Source organism: Lathamus discolor, chromosome 4 (genome assembly GCF_037157495.1).
Source record: "Lathamus discolor isolate bLatDis1 chromosome 4, bLatDis1.hap1, whole genome shotgun sequence".
Classification (NCBI taxonomy): domain Eukaryota; kingdom Metazoa; phylum Chordata; class Aves; order Psittaciformes; family Psittacidae; genus Lathamus; species Lathamus discolor.
This window is the reverse complement of record NC_088887.1, coordinates 90,967,549-90,991,135: the sequence shown is the minus strand read 5'-3', so window position 1 is coordinate 90,991,135 and position 23,587 is coordinate 90,967,549. Positions and strand designations below refer to the sequence as shown.

The 23,587-nt window shown below is 38.6% G+C and overlaps 1 long non-coding RNA gene across 1 annotated transcript; it reads left to right on the top strand.

Moving 5' to 3' along the window:
* The first annotated feature begins 13,223 nt into the window (after nucleotides 1-13,223).
* On the top strand, nucleotides 13,224-23,327 carry LOC136013771 (uncharacterized). The gene is made up of 4 exons (XR_010612365.1): nucleotides 13,224-13,317; nucleotides 14,760-14,988; nucleotides 16,409-16,476; nucleotides 22,883-23,327. It is a non-coding gene; the product is annotated as an uncharacterized LOC136013771 (long non-coding RNA).
* The last annotated feature ends 260 nt before the right edge of the window (nucleotides 23,328-23,587 follow it).

The following is a 23,587-nucleotide window of genomic DNA, read 5'->3' as shown; positions in this document are numbered from 1 at the left end:
CCTTCATATGCTGCTACTATGCAAGTGCTGCTTTGTACCATTCAAATGAACCCACCAAAAATTGCAGAGTTATGCTCACTGTTGCAAGAACTAATTCTTGATTCTGACCTGGAAAACAAGGCTGTCTTAATGTGTAGGGTTAGATAGCAAATACAAGGGTTGGTGTTTTCACTATTTTGTTTGAAACTCTCAGGAAAAAGGCAGGGCTAGATCTATTAATTTTCTGGGCATCTCCTTTCTCCTTCCAAATAACTTAGCCTTAATTCCCCAAGTCCTTGCTCCCCCAAATTTTGTGAATGTGAGTTTCCAAGCTCTCTTTAGATTTGAACAAACCAAGATGTGATTGTTTTGAGACAGCTTACTCCAAGATCGCTTCTTATAGGTAATACAAATGAAAGGTACCAGGCATGGTGCCCTCTGATATCTATCTTCCATATACTGTCCACCAGACTGCTCAGAAAACAGTTTTAAACACTGTTCTAAGTTGCATGCCACATCTCATTCTGTATATCAGCAATTTTCCTCCTGCAAAACAACCTCTCTAGTGAGCTTCAACACAGCTCTCCAATTATCAAGCATTTTGAATGGCAAAACACATAATGCAACAATAACTTTGGCCAAGATGACATAGGGACTAGACAGAACAGCCAGGTATGTAATAGAATGTGCCTAGTCCTCTACACAGGGAGCCAACTTCTTGTTCCTTCAGCTGGGGGCCAAGGATGATTCCCTGCAGTACATGTTTTTTGTAGTGTAAATGTTGCCACAGTGCCAAGAACTTCTTAGCAATTTTAACTAACTCTTTCAAATAAAACATGTAAATAGCTCTGTGGAAATGAGCTCTCTCTCCCACGGGCTTAACTACCAGACTGAGAATCAGAACTTCCTTGTTCAATGTATTTGGCGGTTTAATATCCATTATTTTTTATAAACAAAATGGACCATTTTTAATAAGAAACACTGTCTTTTAATAGTTTCTGTCTGATTAAAATATTTAAAATAATATAGAGTGATATGGATCTGAATTATAGCTGAGCACTTTTATAAGAAACAATACATCCAATATAAAGGAATTTAAAAAAACCTACAAAACACCAAAAACCAAAACAAAAGCATTTGTGAATGTAAGTGAAGACAGAAAAAAAACAACATCAAAACTAAAAGGGAAAAATAGATCCAAGATTAAATTTTTTTAGCTTTTGATATTTTAAATAGCTTTCTATTTACTAAATGGGAAACCAACATTTAAAGAGTTATATAACAGGAAAATGAAATGCAATCCTTTGGGTTGTTTCAAGCAAAACATTTTCTGCTGATCCAAAATGAAATATTCAGGTCTTCTGATACACAGAGAAACACATTAGTGATTGTGAGATTATAGAGTTGTGCACTTTTTTCTCCGTATTTCCTTTAAAATAAGAGTGTTTCTTACTCATTACTTGTAGAAAGTAGGTGAACTCATATCCTTGGCAGTCCTATCATACAGTAGAACTTGAGTCAATTAAAACTTCAAACATATATTGAAAGGTGTTTAAAATATCTAAGATAAATTGCTTTGTGTGTGTACCCTTTTGGCCTTGGTTTAAGCTTCTGCACTGTAAATTTTTGAATTTTAGTTCTACCTCTTCTTCTTAAAAGCCATGGCCAGATACAACTCCATTCTGCACCTAGTTATCCTCTGTAGGCTGATTAAGAGGATGAATACCGGATATGGCAGATAAACAACTAATGGAGATCCCTCTTATTTGTTTACCAAGATCATTTTGGAGTACAAGATGAGTATGACTTTGCTCAGCCATATTGCAATGTCAGTTTCATATCTATAGACATGTAACTGAGGTGCACAAAACTGCTGAGATTCTTAGAAAGTCTAATGATGGCCTGAGGACTCTAACTTTCCTTTGTGGTAAACGGAGGGTTTCCACTAGGTTTCTTCATGTGGAAGACTAGCTATCTACACTCGAGTAACTCTGAACTGATAACCTCATGTGTCATTTCACTGGTGTAAAGAGTGAGGAGACGGATGATGTGTGTGCACTTCAGTCTTTCCTTCCTACGCAGTTGCAACTCTGGAAATTGCTCCCATGTTCTGCAGTAGAGACATATTCCATTTCATTTATCTGAGTTTTAGAAGGTATATTGACTTTGAAACCAGCAGAGTGAGGTCTGTCAACACTGCAGTGCCTGTTTAGTAAGCAACCATGGCATCTGTCTGTATTCAGTGGCATACATAATTACCACGAGAGTATGCAGAATGGAAATGTATCTTTCTTATGGATTTGCAAATACATTGGAGAAAAGCCTAAAATTTCATCCAGACTGCCTGAGTTTCATTTACAAGTTTACAGCACGTGACAACAAAAGAAAATTATTTCCTTCTGATCTTAAACAGTATTTAATTTACTTTAAGAAATGTAAAGGAGCACGCATGAGTTAAAACACTGTAAGAATGCCTTCCTTTGGCATCTCACTGACATAAAATTATGTCACATTTTAGGAAAAAATAGCAGAATAATTTTTACAAAATGTAAGAAGTGTACTTTTTAAATGGCATTAAAATGTGGCAAGGTTTTCAAGGTTTTCCAAAGACAGAAAGGCAGTTCAATGGCACACAAAAAGACGTTCCCTCCAAATCAAATGTCTTTAAATAAATCACATATGCATGTATTGTAAAACTTGTTTATCTGCTAGGGTTTGTTTTGGGATTTTGTTGGGGTGGGGGGTGTGTTTGTTTTTTGTTTGGTTGGGGATTTTTTTAATTTATTCTTTGTATTCTTTGAAAGTACTTAATTTGTAATCATTAGCTGTGTTGATGGCAGTTGTTTAGGGAAGATATCTCAATACATACTGAATTTGTTAGATCTTCTTGGACCTGTGTAATTAGCAGAAGTCAGATGTTAATTTGTTTATGAATGTAGAACAGGTACTTAGACATTACAATATGGGCATTTCAGTTCAAAATGGATTTACGGATTTTGTGTATTAAACCAAATAGAATTTTACATAAACAGGCAGATCTTAGGTTACTGAAAAATAAACCACCAGGAGACAGATTTTCAAATAAATCAGTAGAAATTTGCAGTGTTTTTTAATGTAATGTTGGGGCACAACAGGTTTGCTGATAAACTACCTCACATCATTTGCCCTGGCAGAGGTTTACCCAGGTAATAGAATCCCAAGGGTTGGAAAGGACCTTAAAAGAATAATAACTTGAATTTTGTAATTAATCCAAAGAAAAAGAAAAATGTAATTTGGTTCCTGAAAGGGCTAAAAATAGAGTGGAGAGGTTGTACTCACCATTACTTCCAAGCCTTCTGCAGATAGTGAGTAAAGTAAAACATTTTCTTCTATGAAGATAAATTTGTTAAAGGATAATCTCCCCTAAACCCATGTGAGATCCAAACAAATAAACTGTTTTATATATTAGACACAGGAAAACGAACTTGATCGTTTATGAGTACTATGGGAACACCTAAGATTCAGCAGTCTTAATTTAGTGTCTGCTTAGACGGGGAGGATATGGCACTGAAGTGAGTCTATCTGCATGTGTCTCTTGTTGGGAGTAGTTGTAAACTCCTGTTGTTGAAGATAGATTATTTTTCAAGAAAGAGTGCAAAATATGTGGAGTTTAAAAGACACCAGAAAAGGCAGCAATTGAGTGAACATATTATTTGCCACAGAAAAGATCATCCTGAGCTTTGAACCTTGCAAATTCACTATATTAAATAGCCCTTGTTTAAAAGGTAGAAATAATCCTGGGAGCAAGGAACTGGACAATGGTGCCCCACTCTGAACTAAATTCTGTACCTGAATAGCTGAAAAGTCTATTGTCGTTTCTTCCATCTTGTAAAGGTTAAAGAATATTCCTTTTTTTTTTGTTTTTTTCTCATAGCGTTATGGATATATTTATCTCTATCCTGATACATAAAAGCTTGTAAAATGATTTAATTTTTAGTGAAGTACCTGCAAGCTCTGCTCTGAAAGAACTTAACATTTCAGTAGCACAAATCTTTGCTGTTCGGTTTCATAAACTGAGTAATTCTAAGAAGCACTGGTCTTTTGATGAAGGAGCAAACCCATTTAATATTGCCATGCTTAGTCAATACCTGGTAAAATATTAAAGGAAAAACTGAACAACGGCAAATGGGATTTTCCAGAAATAATGTACTAAAACCATCCGAACCATATTCTTCAAAAACGTATTACTGAAAACTGAAATAAAAGGTATAAAAGTTGCATAAAGCTTTTTCTTTGTACCCACATTTTTGTCACACACAGGTATGTGCACACACATACACACATAATAGCTTCTATTATTTTCTCAGTAAGGCTTATAAATTTCATTTGTTTGGACTTAAGGGACACACCTGATTGCTTACTAAAGATACCTTTTGATTTTCTTTCTTTTCAGAAAAATAAGAGCTGAAATTACATAAAAATAATGAGGTTTTGTTGTTGTTATTCAGTGCTTTGCAACATTTTTCCTTTTGCCAACTTCTACTGTATTTATACAAGTTTATAACAATTGTTCTGTTGGGTTCACCTAGCCGTAAAGCATATGTCTGACAATGACTGATTGTTATTTAGGAAAAGAGTACAATAATAAGGCAATTTTATAGCTTCTGGCAATCTGTTGTTCAGGCACTTCCTCAGCTGGAATTTACACCCAATTTTTTCCTTCAGAATTATTCTAAATACTTTAAAGCTTCACTTAAAATTCTAGTATCCACAGATTTTGTAGCAAGAGTTCCACAATTTCACTTTATATCATGTAGGAAGCATTACATTTTGTTGGTCTTAAGGTTTCTGCCTGGAATTTCAGCAGCATATGCTCTGCTCTTCATATGATGAAAACCAGTAAGTATTAGCTGCTTCTTCACCTTTATTCTATCACTGTTGAATGTGTAACTTGAAGGTATTTGAACCTCACTAACATTTCTGTGTGCAGAAGCTGTTCAATTCCTTTGATCTTCCTTGATGTAGAGAAACCGGATTCAGTTCTGTAAATGTAGGTGTGCAGTGCCACTCTAGATGTGAGGCATTTCCACCCATCTGCCATTCCAGTAGCTCTGCGTCCTGTGTGTCATTAATATGAGAATATTTCCCATGGCTTGGTGCATCAGAGATGAACCAATGGCACTGGGCACATATGTTTAGGCAACTAACATGAAACCAAAGGATTGGATTCATTTCACTGTTTTAGACAACTAAATTTAGATAACTACCTTCCAAGATGGTATTTTCTAAGCTGCAGTCATAAACAATGGACACGTAGGACAGTAGCCACGTTAATTTTGTGGATATGTCATGTGGTGTTGAGTTGCTTCCAATGGGATTCACGGAGATTCTGAGTGTGTAATTGGGCTTTACAGAAGTGCATGTATGTAACTTTTAATCCCAGAGGAAATACAGGCAGTATAAATTTGATCAAAATTAAATGCATAAATCAATGATGAATGGTCAGCATCAAAATCTGCTGTCTTGGAGATTTCCCACTATTGTTGACTGTTACTACAGAAAGTAATTAAACAGGATTCATACATTAAGACAATTTGGTAAACAGCTAAACACTACCAGATACTGCGATCAGGTCCTGATATTATCACCTCTGCTGGTAGGGAGGTATATCTGTGTTCAAAACATTTGAAGCTGATACAATCTAATTGTCCTTTCTTGGTATGCTTTGCAGTAATGAATAAAGATGTGTCAATAATTCTTGAAACTCATTGTTGGGATGTTTGATTTATTTCTATGCTATTATATTACTGTCTTCTGAAATAGGCAGGGAGGCGGGTAACTGACAGTTCTTTTCTTGCTTGCTTTCACGCATGCTTGCTTGCTTGCTTTCAATCAAAATTTGCGAAGTCTAAGAAACTGGTACGTAGCTTTCAGTCACACCTTGGGTAGTTCCTGAAGTATTACTGGTAGAAGGAAATACTGATGCTGTTTTGTGGTTTGCGTTTGGGGTTTTTTTGCCTCCTTTAGGAGAATGTAAAAAGATGGTTTGATTTGTATTCTTTAGTGAGTTTCTTTTAAAGCTCAGCATTCATCCTGCATGGGATGTTATTTCTACTATTTACTTATATTCTTGAAGTCATACTGATGGTTGTCTTAAGAAAAAGAGACAGCTCTCCAGACAGGGAACTTTTTGATGTTGCACTTTTTTCTTTTCAGTCATCACATTTAAGTTATTATCATGAAGCCGTTTATTACTCATATTCTTAAATATGTACCATATGTATCTATGCAATAAGGATCAAACTGCTGATGTAAGTGCACTTGGTCAATTTGAAATAAGCATTCTAGATATTTTCAATTGATCAAGAGGTGTCAAACACCAGCTACACTAAAGATGTTATTAAGCAGTACAAATATTTATAATATGGATCCAAATCTTATTAAGAAATGCATTTACATAGCCTCATTTCAGTTTTTTGAGAATTTAATCTGAACATTGTCCTCAGAAAACAATGTCAACCTCCTTCTGTCCCATGAACAGCAAGCAACAGCAATCTCAAACCTAAGTAAGAAGACTGGAACTAAAGATAGCTCCATCACCACATAAGTTTGCTTCAAATCTGAAATTTAATGTAATTAATAAGCCAGCTTTTTTAATATTATCCATATCTGCAGAGCAGTACTTGACATTGCAAGAGGAAACAGCATTTCTTGAAGTACTCCACTGAGTAGACACCCAACTGAGCAGAGTAGACTTTTCTTTCTTTTCTATTTTTTTTTACCTGTTGGATTTTTTAACATGCAATGGCTAAATATTAAGCAGGGGATTTATTTTCACTTTGTTAAGGGTTATTTGCTAAAACATTCCTAGGGCATTCAAGTTTGAATGCACATACCCTATAAAACAATAAATAATCTAACAACTCATTCCTTTTGAGATCCACTTACGTACCTAATGTCTTTTCGCTTGTGTACACAGCTAGTTTTGTTATGATCACTCACACTTCTTTTTTTACTGCTTTCTGAAGATAGTATCTTTGGGTTTTGATTCCTAGAAATTTGAGCTCTGAGGGAAGGGATAGAAGAGAAAAAAAAAGCAAAAGAGATGTGAGGAAAAAATACTGCAGAAAACAGAGATCCCAATGAGCTCAGAATAAATAAATAAAGAAACATTCTTGGGGAAAATCCTAGTTTACCTTTGGTGTCTCTCTATATATATGTGTGCACAAACCAACTTCTAAACAGCATGTACAGTTCAGCCTGTCTCTTCTGAAGCATGGAACAAATACAGTTTTTCATAATAATTTGCTGTGATTTGCTGATTGAAGACCTAGATTTTTTTTTTTTTAACTGGATAACTTGATTTTTTTTGTGATTGTTTCCCAAGAAATTTGACTAACAGTTCTCATTTTTCATATTGCTGTTGCTTTAGAAGACAGTAATAAAATACCATGAAGATGGAGCTCCTGCACCCAATAAATGTGCAAAAATTCATGGAAACTCATTAAATCAATAAATGACAGAAGAAAGTAACAACTGTAGATGTTAGTTAAGCAGTGCTATCACTATCAATTTGAGGATATTTTGACGTGTTTTTAATGATGCTGAAAAAGCAAGTGAAGTAACAGTTTAGAGACAGCTCTTAAGCGTAACACACAGCATATAATTTTCCCTAAAAGCATCCATTATAGGTAAGGAAACTGTGTAGGCAGAATTAAAGCTAAGTAGCTTATGTTTTGAAGATAAGCTAGCATTGCCTTTTTCTGTATTCTCTTCTTGCCCAGTTAGTAACATGTTTTGAGAAATAGTTTTTTGAACTCCTGTGGCTATCTTTAGTTTTAGACTAACAGAAGAAAATTAATAGCGATTTTCTTTTCCTTAAAAAAAAAAAAAAAATAAAGTATCTGGTATGCGTTAACTTCAAAAGCAACAGGACTAGAATTTAAATTTAAAGGTGAGGATGGCTTGACAAAGTCTTCAGATATATTAGCACTAGTTCTGGCTGATGAATGGTCTGCATTGTTTGCAGGCAGGTACAAAGCCAACCAAAGCCAAAACATATTAGTAGAAATACATCCACTTATCTAAATGAATTTAAGGAAAGTTGTCACCGAAGTTTCACCTGAAATTTCACGTGAATTAAGTCATGAGGACATGTAGCAACAGTAAATATTAAAGTCTAATATTTAAATCAGTTAGGTTCACCCACTGGCTATAGCTTTGCGAACCACAAGCTCTTTGTGTGTTTAGCAACTGTGGTTTGCTGAAGTTGAATTATACTTAACTATAGCTCACCAGTTTTGCTTGATTAAAAGAAAAATCCTGACAGATTCTTTTTTTTTTTTCTTCCTGTGCTGCAAACTTTTCTAAGCATATTAATAAGAACTGTGCCCATTTAGTAGCCTCACGTTACCTCTGTGTCAGAAGGGTAATGCAAGATTGATGGGGTGTTTCTTCTGTTGCAGTTGAGGCCCCTTTTGTGCAAAGTTTTGGATACTGTTTTCTGAAATATGCCTTCATCTCCATATTTTTGGTTTTAAATTGAATTTCCTTCAGCTGACAAAGAGAAATACATTGCACAGGGATGACTTAGTATTTTGACCTTATTTTATTTTTTTTTCATCTCTGCATTGTGACTTCTTTTCAACATTAATGAAATCTGATGGAAAGGGAAAAAAAAAAAAAAACCAAAACCAACACAATAGGCTGAAGCATAATATAATATATCTTTCATTTTTCCTTGACAGTTGCTCTTTTAATAAGAGTATTAAACATGACCTTACAGCTGTATTCCTAGACCAAGGACTAGAAAAAGGTGAATCTTAATAAAGCCAAACTTACATATGTCAAAAAAAAAATATGGTTTAGGACACACATCAGGCTATTTTGAAGTGTTTTCTGAAAAGTTATGCTATGATTTGGAAGCAGTCTTCAAAAAAATAAAAATAAAAATTAGATAAATTATAGATTCAGGTTCATAGCTTTTCCAATATTGTAAGTCACATGATGGAAATGTAAAAGCTATGGAGGTATTAAATCTTAGAGATTCTTCTACAGAAACAGTCACATGTCCAGTCTTGGTAATTCCTCATTTCACAGCATTGAAAATGAGCAGAATATGATGAGCTGAACACTGGAAACGTAATTGTGTTATTCTGAGCAGCTAAGAATTGAAAGGCTCAACAATATTTTAACCACGTTATGTAGAGCATTTGGGATATGGGAATTTCAGTTATTTAATTACAGCTATCACTAGGCAAATCAGTTTGTAGAGGATACATGAGCCTGGAAGACTGAGATAAGTGTTTGCGTTTAACCTTTGCTGTCTGAAAAGTTGATGTCTTGGGTGGAAGGCTAGTGGAATACTAATTGTTCCATGGTGTCTTGCAAGGCAGGCTGTCTGATATTTTGGCTTTGATTTGGATGTGACTTACCTATATGATGAGACTGGCAACCCACGTACACTCAGTTTTACCCATGTGCTCTGGAGGAAATATGTGAATAGTTGCTCTTATTCCCAGGTGTTCACTGCTGTTTTCAGCAGGTAGCCCAAGCTTTCAAAACCGGTACCTTGCCAGAAATTCAAAATTCTGTTCACTATTTGCATACAGTGAAGCAGATGGCAGATGCCCTTGTTAATTTAGATGGCTACAGCTCCTGGTTTAAAATATTCCATCTTGATGTTAACACTATGAAAAAGCACTTTTGTCTATGGCCAAAAGGCTATCTGGTTTGGTGCAAGTCCTGTATACGTAGTTCATAGAAATCATAGAATCATAGAATCACAGAATATTTAGAGTTGGAAAGGACCTCAAGATCATCTAGTTCCAACCCCCCTCCCATGGGCAGGGACACCTCACACTAAACCATCCCACACAAGGCTTCATCCAACCTGGCCTTGAACACTGCCAGGGATGGAGCACTCACAACCTCCCTGGGCAACCCATTCCAGTGTCGCACCACCCTAACAGGAAAGAATTTCCTCATTATATCCAATCTAAACTTCCCCTGTTTAAGTTTTAACCCATTACCCCTTGTTATGTCACTACAGTCCCTGACGAAGAGTCTCTCCCCAGCATCCTTATAGGCCCCCTTCAGATACTGGAAGGCTGCTATTAGGTCCCCACGCAGCCTTCTCTTCTCCACGCTGAACAGCCCCAACTTCTTCAGCCTGTCTTCATATGGGAGGTGCTTCAGTCCCCTGATCATCCTCGTGGCCCTCCTCTGGACTTGTTCCAACAGTTCCATGTCCTTTTTATGTTGAGGACACCAGAACTGCACACAATATTCCAGGTGAGGTCTCACAAGAGCAGAGTAGAGGGGCAGGATCACCTCCTTCGACCTGTCGGTCATGCTCCTTTTGATGCAGCCCAGGATACGGTTGGCTTTCTGGGCTGCAAGCAAACACTGCTGGCCCATGTCCATTTTCTCATCGACCAGCACCCCCAGGTCCTTCTCCGCAGGGCTGCTCTGAATCTCTTCTCTGCCCAACCTGTAGCTGTGCCTGGGATTGCTCCCACCCAGGTGTAGGACCTTGCACTTATCGTGGTTGAACTTCATAAGGTTGGCATCAGCCCACCTCACAAGCGTGTTGAGGTCCCTCTGGATGGCATCCCTTCCCTCCAGCGTATCAACCGAACCGCACAGCTTGGTGTCATTGGCAAACTTGCTGAGGGCGCACTCAATCCCACTGTCCATGTCAGCGATGAAGATGTTGAACAAGACTGGTCCCAACACTGATCCCTGAGGGACACCACTCGTTACTGGTCTCCAGCCGGACATCAAGCCATTGACCACAACTCTTTGTGTGTGGCCATCCAGCCAGTTCTTTATCCACCGAGTGGTCCATCCATCAAATTGATATCTCTCCAATTTAGAGACAAGGATGTCGTGTGGGACAGTGTCAAATGCTTTGCACAAGTCCAAGTAGATGACATCAACTGCTTTACCCTTGTCCATCAATTCTGTAGCCCCATCATAGAAGGCCACCAAATTGGTCAGGCAGGATTTCCCCTTAGTGAAGCCATGCTGGCTGTCACCAAGCACCTTGTTGTTTTTCATGTGCCTTAGCATGCCATCCAGGAGAATCTGCTCCAAGATTTTGCCAGGCACAGAGGTGAGACTGACTGGTCTGTAATTCCCCGGGTCTTCCATTTTCCCCTTCTTGAAAATGGGGGTTATATTTCCCTTTTTCCAGTCGTCGGGAACTTCACCTGACTGCCATGATTTTTCAAATATGATGGCCAGTGGCTTAGCAACTTCATTCGCCAGGTCCTTCAGAACCCGCGGATGTATTCCATCAGGTCCCACGGACTCATGCGCTTTCAGATTTTTAAGATGGTCTCAAACCAGATCCTCTCCTACAGTGGGCCCAAGGTCTTCATTTTCACAGTCCCTGCGTCTACCTTCTAAGACCTGGGTGGTGCAGTCAGAGCCTTTGCCAGTGAAGACCAAGGCAAAGAAGTCATTCAGAACCTCAGCTTTCTCCAAATCCTGTGTAGCCAGTTCTCCCGAAGGCTTCCTCAGGGGGCCTATGTTTTCCCTAGTTTGATTTTTGTTTGCTGTGTACCTGTAGAATCCCTTCCTATTATCCTTAACATCCCTGGCTAGGTTTAATTCTAACTGGGCCTTAGCCTTCCTAACCTGGTCCCTAGCTTCCCAGACAACATCCCTGTACTCTACCCTGGCCGCCTGTCCTTGTTTCCATTTTCTATATGCCTCTTTTTTCCTTTGAATTTTCCTCAGCAGCTCCTTATCCATCCAAGGCGGTCTCCTGGCCCTCCTGCTGCACTTCCTTCTAGTTGGGATGCAGCACTCCTGAGCTTGCAGCAGGTGATCCTTGAATATCAACCGACAGTCTTGGGCCCCCCTGCCCTCCAGGGCTATATCCCATGGAACCTTACTAAGCAGGCTCCTGAAGAGGCCAAAGTCTGCTCTTTTGAAGTCCAGGGCAGTGAGCTTGCTACACGCTCTTCTCACTGTCCTGGGGATCTCAAATTCAACCATCTCGTGATCACTGCATCCAAGGCTGCCCTGAAGCGTCACATTTCCAACCAGCCCTTCCGTGTTGGTGAGCACAAGGTCAAGCATGGCACCTCTCCTTGTCGGCTCCTCTGTTACTTGGAGAAGGAAGTTGTCTTCCACACAATCGAGGAACCTCCTGGATTGCTTGTGCCGTGCAGTGCCATCGTTCCAACAGATGTCAGGGTGGTTGAAATCCCCCATGAGAACAAGGGCCTGCGAGCGTGAGCCTTTTCCTATCTGTCTGTAGCGTGCTTCATCCACAGGTTCTCCTTGATCAGGCGGCCTGTAACAGATTCCCACAGTAATGTCTCCCACAGCTGTTTTCCCTTTAACCCTGACCCACAAACTCTCTGTAAACTGCTCACCTGTCCCCAGACAGAGTTCCATACTCTCCAGCCTATTGCTAACATAAAGGGCAACTCCCCCTCTCCGCCTGCCAGGCCTGTCTTTTCTAAAGAGCCTGTAACCTTCCATTCCAACACTCCAGTCATAGATATGCAAAGCCCTATATATTATGAAGTATTGTGCCAGTCCTGATTGTATCTGTGTGCATTTTAGTATATATATACCTATGTATATATCATGTATATTTTTAATAAAGAAATGAAAGTTTTTTTTTATAAGAATTAGTAATAAAATACACGGCAACTTTAGAAATGTTAGTCTTGATCTAAACGATAAATGACTGAACCAGGTCTTCATTCTATCCAAAAATTACTTTTTTTCTGTATTGCTGCAAATTGATTTTGAGCAGAAATGGATTTCATTATGACAGGTAATCAGCCATTCCTGATTTACACTTCAGGGTGGACTAAGCTTTGCCTGTTGGCTGTAAGGAGACTGTCAGGGAAAAATAGTGGCTTAGACTGGAATATCTTCTGTAAACTGTAATATTTTGGAGAGGCATGATGAAATCTATAATACATCTAGCTGCTTGCACATTAAGCCATTTGAGATCAAAATATGCTCCTGATTGCTGCTAGTGCCATCTTAACTACTTCTTTTAAGCCGCAAATAAAATGAATTGATTTTTTTTTCTGTAAGTGTCATTAGTGGCATACATCACTGAAAATAATAAAACAACCCCCCAACCCAAAGTGGATTGATTATTTTTTTTTTAATTTTTCTTTCTTTTTTTCTTTTTTTTTTCCTTCCTTTTGGTCTCTTTTTCTGTTGTTTTTTTGTTTTTCTTTTTGTTTTTTCTTCTAAATTTTCGTGTTTTACAGTAGTCCATTACGGAAAAGATGTGAAGATTGTATCATTAACAGACTCCCTCAGTGCAGTAGAACAAATCTATGACCTTAAACATAATTTCTTTCTCATTCATTGGAAAAGGTGAGATTTCCTGCTTTGACTGTTGCTGTATTGTTGAAGAGCACATGGTTGTACACCTGTCCAGGTTTTTGCATACAGGAGACTGGTGCTAATTTAAAAAAAAAAAAAAAAAAAGCAAACAAAAAACCAACTCAGAAACAAACAAAAAAACAAAACAAAAAAATCCACAAAATTCATTGTAAAATGAATGTTATTGTTTAAAGCTGTATAGTAATTCTATTATGATTTTTCTTTTCTCAAGCGGAGACCGAAAGAGTGTGAAAGGCAAGTGAGATAAAACACTGATACACACTGAGCTGTACAGTCACATAGGCTGAACTTCTTCATCATCCAAATGATATCTATAAAATAAAACAAGGAAAGGACAGAAGAAAATTTTGTTTTTTAGGAGCTCCTCATTGAACAGCTACAGGTCTAATAGCCACAATTTGCTGTTTTAGACGACTAGCATTTTTGTTGTATTTAGTCTGCAGCTACACAGGATCTATCTAATGGCATCCAAGGAGTGAGAAATTGAATCACATTATCATTTGTGACATAACCGTACCTATATCAATGACTTGGATAAAAGTAGGGAAAGAAAGGCAGGCTGTGTAACAGAAGAAAGTCAGAGATAAACCCAGCAAAAACTGGTGGGAATTTATTAAAGGCACACTGCAACATGACTCCAGAAAGTCAATAGAGCTATGCCACTGGACCTGAAATGAAGTTCTGTTTCAGTATTAAGTCTCTCCTTTGCTTCTTAGCAATAAAAATGCAGTAAAACTCAGATGCAGATTGAAGACTTAAAACCCACATGAAAAATGTTCTGTCAAGAAACGTGATGAGATAAATAATGAAATCTCTGGAGGATAGCTGTTAGGAGATTTCAAGCTCACTATATGTTGGGTGCCTCCCATGTCTTTAAGTCCAAAAGGTACCATTATAATTTGCTTGAACTTTCTGAATACAAAACAGGTCATAGAATATCACTGAATGGTTTTACATAATTTTTAATGCATATTTGACAGAACTATAACAGCTTATCCATCAAAATTAATAACAGGATTGTGTGCATTCCTAGCATATTTACTGAAAGTATTTTTGTGAGGAGCTGACATTTTTATTTGTAATATATTTTAATTGCAACTTGATTCCATGTACTTTGGGGGTGTGTGGTTTGTTGTTTTGTGTATGTGTGTTGGGGGGGGTTGGATTTTTTTTGTTGTTGTTTTTTTAAGTGCTTTAATATAATTTGCGATATACTGACATTGAAGGACACTGTATGTTTTTATTTCATTAGTCATCCCTAAGAACATAGGTATGTAGGATAAACACAAGAATGAAAATCCCCGAACAACTTTTAGTTTCTACAACAAACAAACAAATTCTGCACCAATAAATAGAAGACTATAACTACTGTCCATTTACTCACTTTCCTTATAATTTGCCACTTTCAACAGCTTTTCTGAATTAAACTTCCTTTACTGGGAGAGGGATTCACTTTAGATGTTGCATGTGATCCACTCATCTCCATCCCTTCAAAAAGCAATACAAACAGGATATACACCCCAAAAGACTAGCAATTAGTCCCTGAGGCTTTTACCTGAGGAACAGATGAATCGTCTCCTACAGATGCTTTCTTCATCTATCAGCTCTTCATCCGTCAACTGTAGATGGAAGCCTGTAAAGGTATGTGGAATGAGAATGCCCCTGCCTTTAACAGTGTCTGATCACAGAAATCATAAACAAAGTCAGACAGAGACAAACCTGTCCAACATGTGCAGAGCCTTGTCTGTGGCCATCTGTGTGACCGACTGTGTCAGTGTCTGTGTATGTCCCCCTTCCATGTGTGCATCTGGGATGTATGGTTGGCCTCACTGTTGGTTGAACCTGAAAATGGGAAAGCAGCAATTGTGCCTTTCAGCCTGAGGCTGAGTCTCCAAGCACTGGGCTGGGCTCCATCACATAGGCGGGAGTGTGCTGGGCTGATATTGCTGGAGGAGGCAGCTGCTTGTAATATCCCTTAGCAAAGCCTGGGTGAGTTTTTCATTCCAAATCACGAAACAAGAGAAAAAAAGATGCTGTACTTAAGTTTAAACATCTTTCTTAACTGTCTCCTAAAGTGTTCAAACATGAAGCTACAGTTACTGGTAGTCAGTATTTAGCTAGATGACTTAAAAGTTATTGACCTTCCTTTCTCACTTTCCTTCCCCTTCCTTTCTGCTGATTCTAGCCTACAATTTACTGCCAATACTTCAGATGACCTTAGAGTCTTGTTATTGCTCTTGTACTTGGAGTAACTTTTGTGCCAATAGATGTTTTTCTGCCCAAAGCTATTTTCCACACAGTCATCCTGGGACAAAATTTGAGTTTGCAAAGAGATTAATCCAGTGTAAGCACCCCCATAAGAAACTAGAAATTTATCTTTAGTTTGAGGAGGACATCAATATTGGCCAACTGCGCAGAGCATTCTCGGTCTCCAAGCAGATTCATATTCTTTTTTGCCTGCAGCTGTGCTGCACATGGAGGACGTCTACAAGGAGGCTTGGGGCTCTGCAGGAGCACAGTGAGGTTGCTTCTGCAGACTCCAGGGTATGATCTGGAATGATATATTTTGCACAGATTTCTGGGATATTTTTGTACTTTATTGGCCCTGAGGCTGCAGCTATGAACTGTAGGCAACAGTTCCTTAGCCTCTGAGGTTTCAAGCTCTCAGAAATGAGGTCTCCACCAGACATATAGTATCTAAAAAGGGACTGTGCTTTGGAGGCTCAGCAAAGCAGGCCTGCATCTATGTAAAGTGACTTGACAGTGCCTTTGGAGGCCTGCAGCCACTTCACAGTGAAAGAGACCCTGAGCTTTTCCTTGTAAGGATGGGAAGGAAGTAACTCTGCTGCTAAAAGAGGTCTTAAAATGATCTGGGCAAAGTTTTGGAGTAAGCAGAGGGAATGTATTCAGGCACTGTAGGCTATGTTATTGAAGGTAATAAAGTGTTTGATATAATATGTTACTACTCAAAACCAAAAGATGCAAAAGAAAGCACCTTCTGAAAATATTACTTATTACCTTGACGAATTAAAGTTTTAGCTCCTTCTTCTCCTCTTGGCAGAAATGGAACTGGAGGCCTTGTTGGACAAAAAATGTTGCCCATGAGCTGGCAATATGACCCTGTGGCAAGTAAGTATAACAGCTTCCTGGCTGAAGTAAGATGAGTGTTACACCACATTCAGATGGGCATCTTCCCTCTCTGTTCAGTACTGGTGAATTGAATCTGGAGTGCTGGGTTCAGTTCAGGGCTCACCAGTACAAGACAGACATATTTACTAGAGTATGGCTCCATTGTAGAGCCAGGTTTGGGAGCATCTGTTGTATGAGGAGAGGCTAAGAGACAGCTGGGATTGTTCAACCTGGAGAAAGCTCAGAGGGGTCATATCAATGTGCATAAATACTTGCTGAGAAGTGCAGTAAAGAAGGTGAAGCCAGGCTTTTTTCACTAGTGCCCAGTGAAAGCACAGAAGGTAATTAGCATGAAATTAAACCCAGGAAATTCCATTTAAACACAAAACCAAAACAAAACAAAGAAAAGAAAGAAAAAATCCTCCATTTTATGTATTTTATTTTTTTTACTGTGGAGGTGATTGAATACTGAAGGATGTGCAGTCTCCATCCTTGAAGATACTCTAAATCCACCTGGGCAAAGCTCTGAGCCAGTTCCTCTAGATAACCATTCTTTGAGCAGACAGGTGGGAAAAGACGATCTCCAGAGGTGCCCTCCAAGCTCAACTGTTCTTCAATGCTGTGAATCTGCTGTGCCTCCATGGCAGCTCTCACCATAATGAAGACTATTTAGCAATTAGTGATTGATTTCAGAGTGTGATACTCAGATTCCTAGGAAGAATTTTGGGAGAACTTTTTTGCTCCAAAATTTGTGCTGAACTAAACATAAGCTAGAATAGGTTGCAGCTGTAGAGGTTGTGAAGAAAAGCCCCAACAACAGACTTTCTTTATTGCCTACTTCATGTATTCTGCTGGCAAGAGGAAGAGAATTAGCCTAGGGCAGGCCCTAGGTGATGCGCCTTTCCTGATTTGCTGAGGGCACTGATGTTGGCAAGTAACGGAGTTGTGCTTCCCTGGTATAGAGGCAGCATGGACCCATAAACTGTTCAACATATTCAGATACAAAGAGAAAGGGGAAAAGAGAAAAAAAGAACTATTTTGTCTTGGGGAAAACAAACAAACAAACAAACAAAAAACAACCCTGAACAAAACCAACCCAAAAAACAAGTGAGGCTATTTCATTCCATAAACATTTCAAAGTTAAAGAAGTGAAAAACAAATGGTTTGAGGTAACTGCAGCACAATCCAAACATTTAACTAACCTTATTGTGGATATTGACAGACTAAAGATAAGCTCTTAATTTACCATCACAATATGTAAACTAAAAATTCAGTGGAGGCTTCTTAAGTATACAGTCTTAGTTTGTTCAGATGTATTCACTACATTCAGCTGACTGGGTACAAACGTAAGTAAGATCAAGAAGCTGTGTCACAAAAGCCTTGTGCTTCTTTTTACAGAAAAATATAAGGATGAGAATGAGAAAATGATAGTGAGACTTTGGTCACATGAGAGATGAAAAATATATAGCCAGAAGAGATGAGTTTATTTGGAAGTTTGGTGATCAATGACAACAGGTGACATATAGGTTTGTTTATTCCATCACATATTGCTCCTTAAATTTTAGTAGACTGTCAAGGACATGACCCTTGCATTGTTCTGGCCAACATTTAAAAAGCTTGCTTGGGATACTTTATAGGTAAGCTGGTACTGACTATGCCAAATGAGCTAAAAGAGCACATAACCAGTGTTGAATTCTGATCTTGTCTAACTGAAACAAATGTCTTAGATGCAGCATACTAGATGGTAGACACCACTGTAATGACTCTGCTAAGTAACATCCACTAAGTAGGTAGTCAGTTGAAGGCTCTCATCCTCTGGAACATCATTCTAGTAGCAGATAACTGCTGCTTATTGTATAATACTATTGCATGTGAGAGAGATGATGGAGGTCCAGAGGAATAACCTAAAATGATTCAAATATTCTCTAGAGGGAGAAAGAGCAGGAAACCTCCACTCAACCATAGAACAGAATCATAGAATATTTAGGGTTGGAAAGGCCCTTAAAATCATCTAGTTACAACCCCCCCCCTGCAATGGGCAGGGACACCTCACACTAAACCATGTCACCCAAGGCTCTTTACAACCTGCCCTTGAACACTGCCAGGGATGGAGCATTCACAGCTTCCCTGGACAACCCATTCCAGTGCCTCACCACCCTTACAGTAAAGAACTTCTTCCTTATATTCAATCTAAACTTGCCCTGCTCAGGTTTTAACCCGTTACCCCTTGTCCTGTCACTGTAGTCCCTAATGAAAAGTCCCTCCCCAGCATCCCTATAGCCCCCCTTCAGATACTGGAAGGCTGCTGTGAGGTCTCCACCCAGCCTTCTCTTCTCCAGGATGGAGATGACCCAACTTCCTCAGCCTGTCTTCATACGGGAGGTGCTTCAGTCCCCTGATCATCCTCGTGGCCCTCCTCTGGACTTGTTCCAACAGTTCCATGTCCTTTTTATGTTGAGGACACCAGAACTGCGCACAATACTCCAAGTGAGGTCTCAGGAGAGCAGAGTAGAGGGGCAGGATTATATCCCATCAAGTTCAGTTCTGTTCCTAATCATATTTAGCATCCACACCACCTTTCCAAGGTAGTAGTTACAGTTTCACGTGTTGCCTTTTCTTTTAGAGGCAGCAGCACCAAAAGTCAGTCTGTAAAGTTACAGCATAGAGCTATATATTCAGCACCACTCCTTCAGCTTCGATTATCTCTGACAGAGGCAAAGTAGTCATGAGAGCCTTGAAAGATCCTCAGCAGAGCTACTACTTCCGGTAGCCACCATAATCAATTGCTTGTTTTGCCTGTGCCTGCAACTAGCATCTAGACTCACAAGTACTACACAATTTCTTCCTACTCTGCACGGCATTCATTTATAACAGTGCAGACAGGTAGTAGGCAGTTCAAAGATACAGCACAGATTTTTAGAACTTACATCTGACCAAGACAAATGTTCCATTGGTAGGGAAAGGAAAACAATTTAAGTTTTTACCTCTGGTGCAGTATTCTTTGGCTGAAGGTGCACATTTTCAAATAATCTAGTTTTCTAACATAGAAGCAAAACTGGAGTCTTCACTGACATCATGTGAGTAATGCTTCTTGTCATCCCTGGCTATCTAAAAGAGTCTGTCTTAATACAGCTAGCAATGGCCTGGCCTCAGTTATTCATGCTTTTGTCACCTTTCAACCTGACTGCAGCAGTATAGTATATCTTGTCATGAAGCCAGTAGCATGTTGGAAACCCCAGTGTGTACAGAGCTCAACAGTATAGCTCCTGAACAACAATGGCTATGATATCAGACAAGTCTTCTGATCCTTTCTCTCTCTATGTGTGTGTGTTTATTATCTTATTAAATCCAAGTCTTCTTCCTTATTAGGAGGCTTACTAGGAACAAAAAGCAGGGGACAGAAGTAACTAAAGGATTAAGAAATGCTCTGCTCAAAAGACCCATGGCAGCTGTTATTTTCTAATGCAAAACAGTTTTCCATGGAAAAATAATATACAGCTTTTCTGTCCTGAGAGTGCTTTCAGTGTCCATCTCAGGGCGATGGCCAGAACAGCTCCAGAAGCTCTGGGTCACTGTTACGTGCTTCCTACTTTAAACGCATTTCTAGCCTCTCTGTCTACAACAGGCAACTAGCAAGGTAAGGCTGTTTACAACATTTAAACTCTCCAAGAAACAAGTTTATAAACTGTTTATAATTCTTCTTCACAAGAAGAGTATAAGAGAACAAATAAATACACTGAAGATACTTGTCACCTTACTTAACACTTTTCTCAGAAACTAGGTGATGAGCACTCTACAGCAACCTACACTGAAGATACTGGAATAGAATTTTAATATGAAATGTAACCTTTTCTATGGGGTCATAATCTCTTTATAGTTCCAAGTCTGTCTTTTTTCAAAGACAAAAAGATGTTGAGGTGTTAGTTTTTTTTTTTTTCCCCTGGAAAAAGGCTGAAGAACAAGCATTAAATTGTTTTGCAAACCAACAGCTTCATAATCTAACAATTTATAAAAATGCATTTAGAACAGTATTACATTAAATTTGTGGTGAAATTCACTGCAATAATGAAAATTGAAAGCATTTAAGTCTGTAAATGGCGTTGTTACTCCATAGCAGAAGGTATTCAATTTGACAGAAATGTCTAACAAAACCCTGACTAACATAACAAAGCACAAGCTGATTTTGCATCGCTGAAAGGGGTTTACAAGATTTCACCAGAAAGTAGTGCTTTCATTTCCTTACAATCAATAAATCTTGTTAAAATAATCTTAACTTAAATAAAGAGCTAGCAATCTGTGAAAATAAAAGATAGATCTCCCTATCTGCTGCAAAGGAATTACATAGTGGCATTTACAATACAGGGTAGGAATAAAAGGGCTTACTTGGCTATATTCCTCTTTGCCAGCCTACATATGTCATTATAGATGACACTGATTCATTATGTACTAGCTGCAATGGAGTTCATTGTTTAAATCTAAAAATTAAACAAAACTCAGCAAAATCAATCCCTACAGAATGTCTAATGTAGCATCATTTTTGGTGAATTTTCAGAAGTCTGAATTTTTTCTCTTTATATTCCACAAATTATGGGCTTGGTGTGATTTTATTTTATTTTTCTTCAAGGGTGCAGATTCTTGAACAATTTGATGACAAGTGATCTTTAGATCAGTTTGATGACACAAGGTCTCTTCAAGGGAAAGGAAACAGAGAAAGGAGAGGAAAGAGGTAAGTTAAAGATTTTGATGAGCAAAGTCACTGCAATGAAGAATTTAGTATAAACGTCTGTAGAGCAGAATGAATTTATACCTGCAGCAGCACTGATAGTGGTCTGAGAGGAAAAAGAAGAAAAATGCCTCTGATAAAATGTTGGTTTTGAATACCTTGCAGGTGCTTGTTATATGTTGATATTTGGGCCAAATATTTAGTATCAGAGGTCCTCATCACAGAAATAACTGATTATATTCTGTCATACAACTGTATTATGAAAGGTGCAATGTATAGTGTGATTCTCATTATGTGAAAGCTAACAAAATTATCACACATAGAAAATGTGCATACTATCTTTGAAGACAACCTCAGGCCAGCCTGAACTGACGCTGCAGAGGAATAAAACCTATTTCTCAATATCTCTGGTTTTGTCACCTGTCAAACTAAATTGTCTTTAGGCATAGGAAAAATAAAATTGTTGTCTGGAAAAGCTGAATAGTGAAGTAATCTATGAGCTGTGCTTAGCTGACGGTGTTTTTTTATACTGAAGTCCTGGAAGGTCAGGTAGGTAATGGCTGAAGTATCAGAAATAGCAAGCCACATTTTTCTGAACACTCATGCTAGTTCCAGGCACAGGCAAAACAGGCAATTGATTATGGTGGCTACTGCTGGAAGTAGTAGCTCTGCTGAGGATCTTTCAAGACTCTCATGACTACTTTGCTCTGTAAGAGAGTTTGATTCAGCTTTCTCACAGTGTCCCAGTATATTCTGACCTCTAGTGAGACCTTAAATCTTTTCAGGGACTGGTTACATAGCCTGGGCTCCCACATTCCTCTCAGAGGGACAGTGCCCCAAAAGTCACCTAAGGAATTGTGTGAAATTTAAGATATGGAATTCCTTTTTAAGATCTAAGATAATCTTAAACATCCTCTGGTCTTTCTCATCTCTTCCCTCCCCTCTGAACTTCTGGTGGCCGGAAGGATCTGAACTGTTCTGTCTGGAGTAGCAAACCTGTTTTTTATGTGTTCTACTAAGATGCTCCAGTCTGGGTCTGTGCCCAGATCCAGGAAAAGGAGGCATTATAGTTATTTCATTGGTTTCATTCCCCTAAATGTGGGCCCTGCTGGCTCTTGAGTAGCTCTTGTATAATAAAACAAGCTCTTAAAGGCTAAAGAAAAGAAGGCCTCTTAAAGGATAAATCTAAAAGAATACTTAGGTTATAACCTGCTCTTCCTGCTGACCTCTTTGGGTGCACAGTGAGTCTGTGAAGTCTCTGGTTGTTCCTTTCCTATGAGGACAGGCTGAGACACCTGGGTTGTTCAGCCTGGAGAAGAGAATGCTCTGAGGAGACATTATTATGGCCTTACAGAGGACTTTTAAGAAAGATGGGGAGAAACTTTTTAAAGGGGCCTATAGTGATACAAGAGCTAATGTTTTTAAACTCTAAGAGAGTAGATTCAGACTTGATATAAGGAAGAAATTTTCTACAGTGAGGGTAATGAAATGCTGGAAAAGGTTGCTCAGAGAGGTGGTAGAAATGCTCAAGCTTAGGTTGAGCAGACTCTGAGCAACCTGATCTAGTTGAAGATGTCCTTGCTTATTGCAGGGGGATTGGACAAGATGATCTTTAAAGGCCCCTTCCAACCCAAACCATGTTGTGGTTCTATGATCACTGTTCTCAAACTTCTTCCCTTGCAGAGCTTGTACGATGTGGAGGTCTTCAACATTCAGAACCAGGTGATTCTGTTATCTGATAAGCAAATCACTTGTGCATTTCCACCCTCATGCTGTCATCGCTGCAGTGTAATAACCTCCATTTTTTATTTTACCTGTATTTCTCTTCCTATAACTTGGGATGGTACAATTTGGGGTGGTATTTGGTTCTACCTTATGAACAATATGGTATTCATTTAGTGTTCTGGAATATTTTGTATTGTAAATGCTATACTTTGCTCGTTAATACTTGGTTATTAATATACTTAATTTTTATCAATTGACATAAGCTAGGAAATTTGCATTGATTAAATACTTAACTGAGCACCATGCAATCCTTTGGTGTCAGCTAACTGTACCCCTATTGGGTGGAATTTATGCTAATCTTACCTCAATTTAGCAATCGTTATTACCATTAAATTAAATTGGTGTCTTGTGAGAAATCCCAATAAAGTGTCCTTCCCTGTCTGGGTGCATTACCATTAACTGGAATATATTTTAATATGAAAAATAATCAGGGATGATTATGACTTTATTTTTACCATAGGAATCAAGATATTTAGGTCAGGTGATACTGAAACAGTGTCCAAGAAGCATCACACAAAAAGGTCATCCAGAAAATCAGTCTTGTAACTCAGAGTTGCAAAGAAACATCCATTTCTTTTTCTCTCAGGGAACAAGTACGCAGAA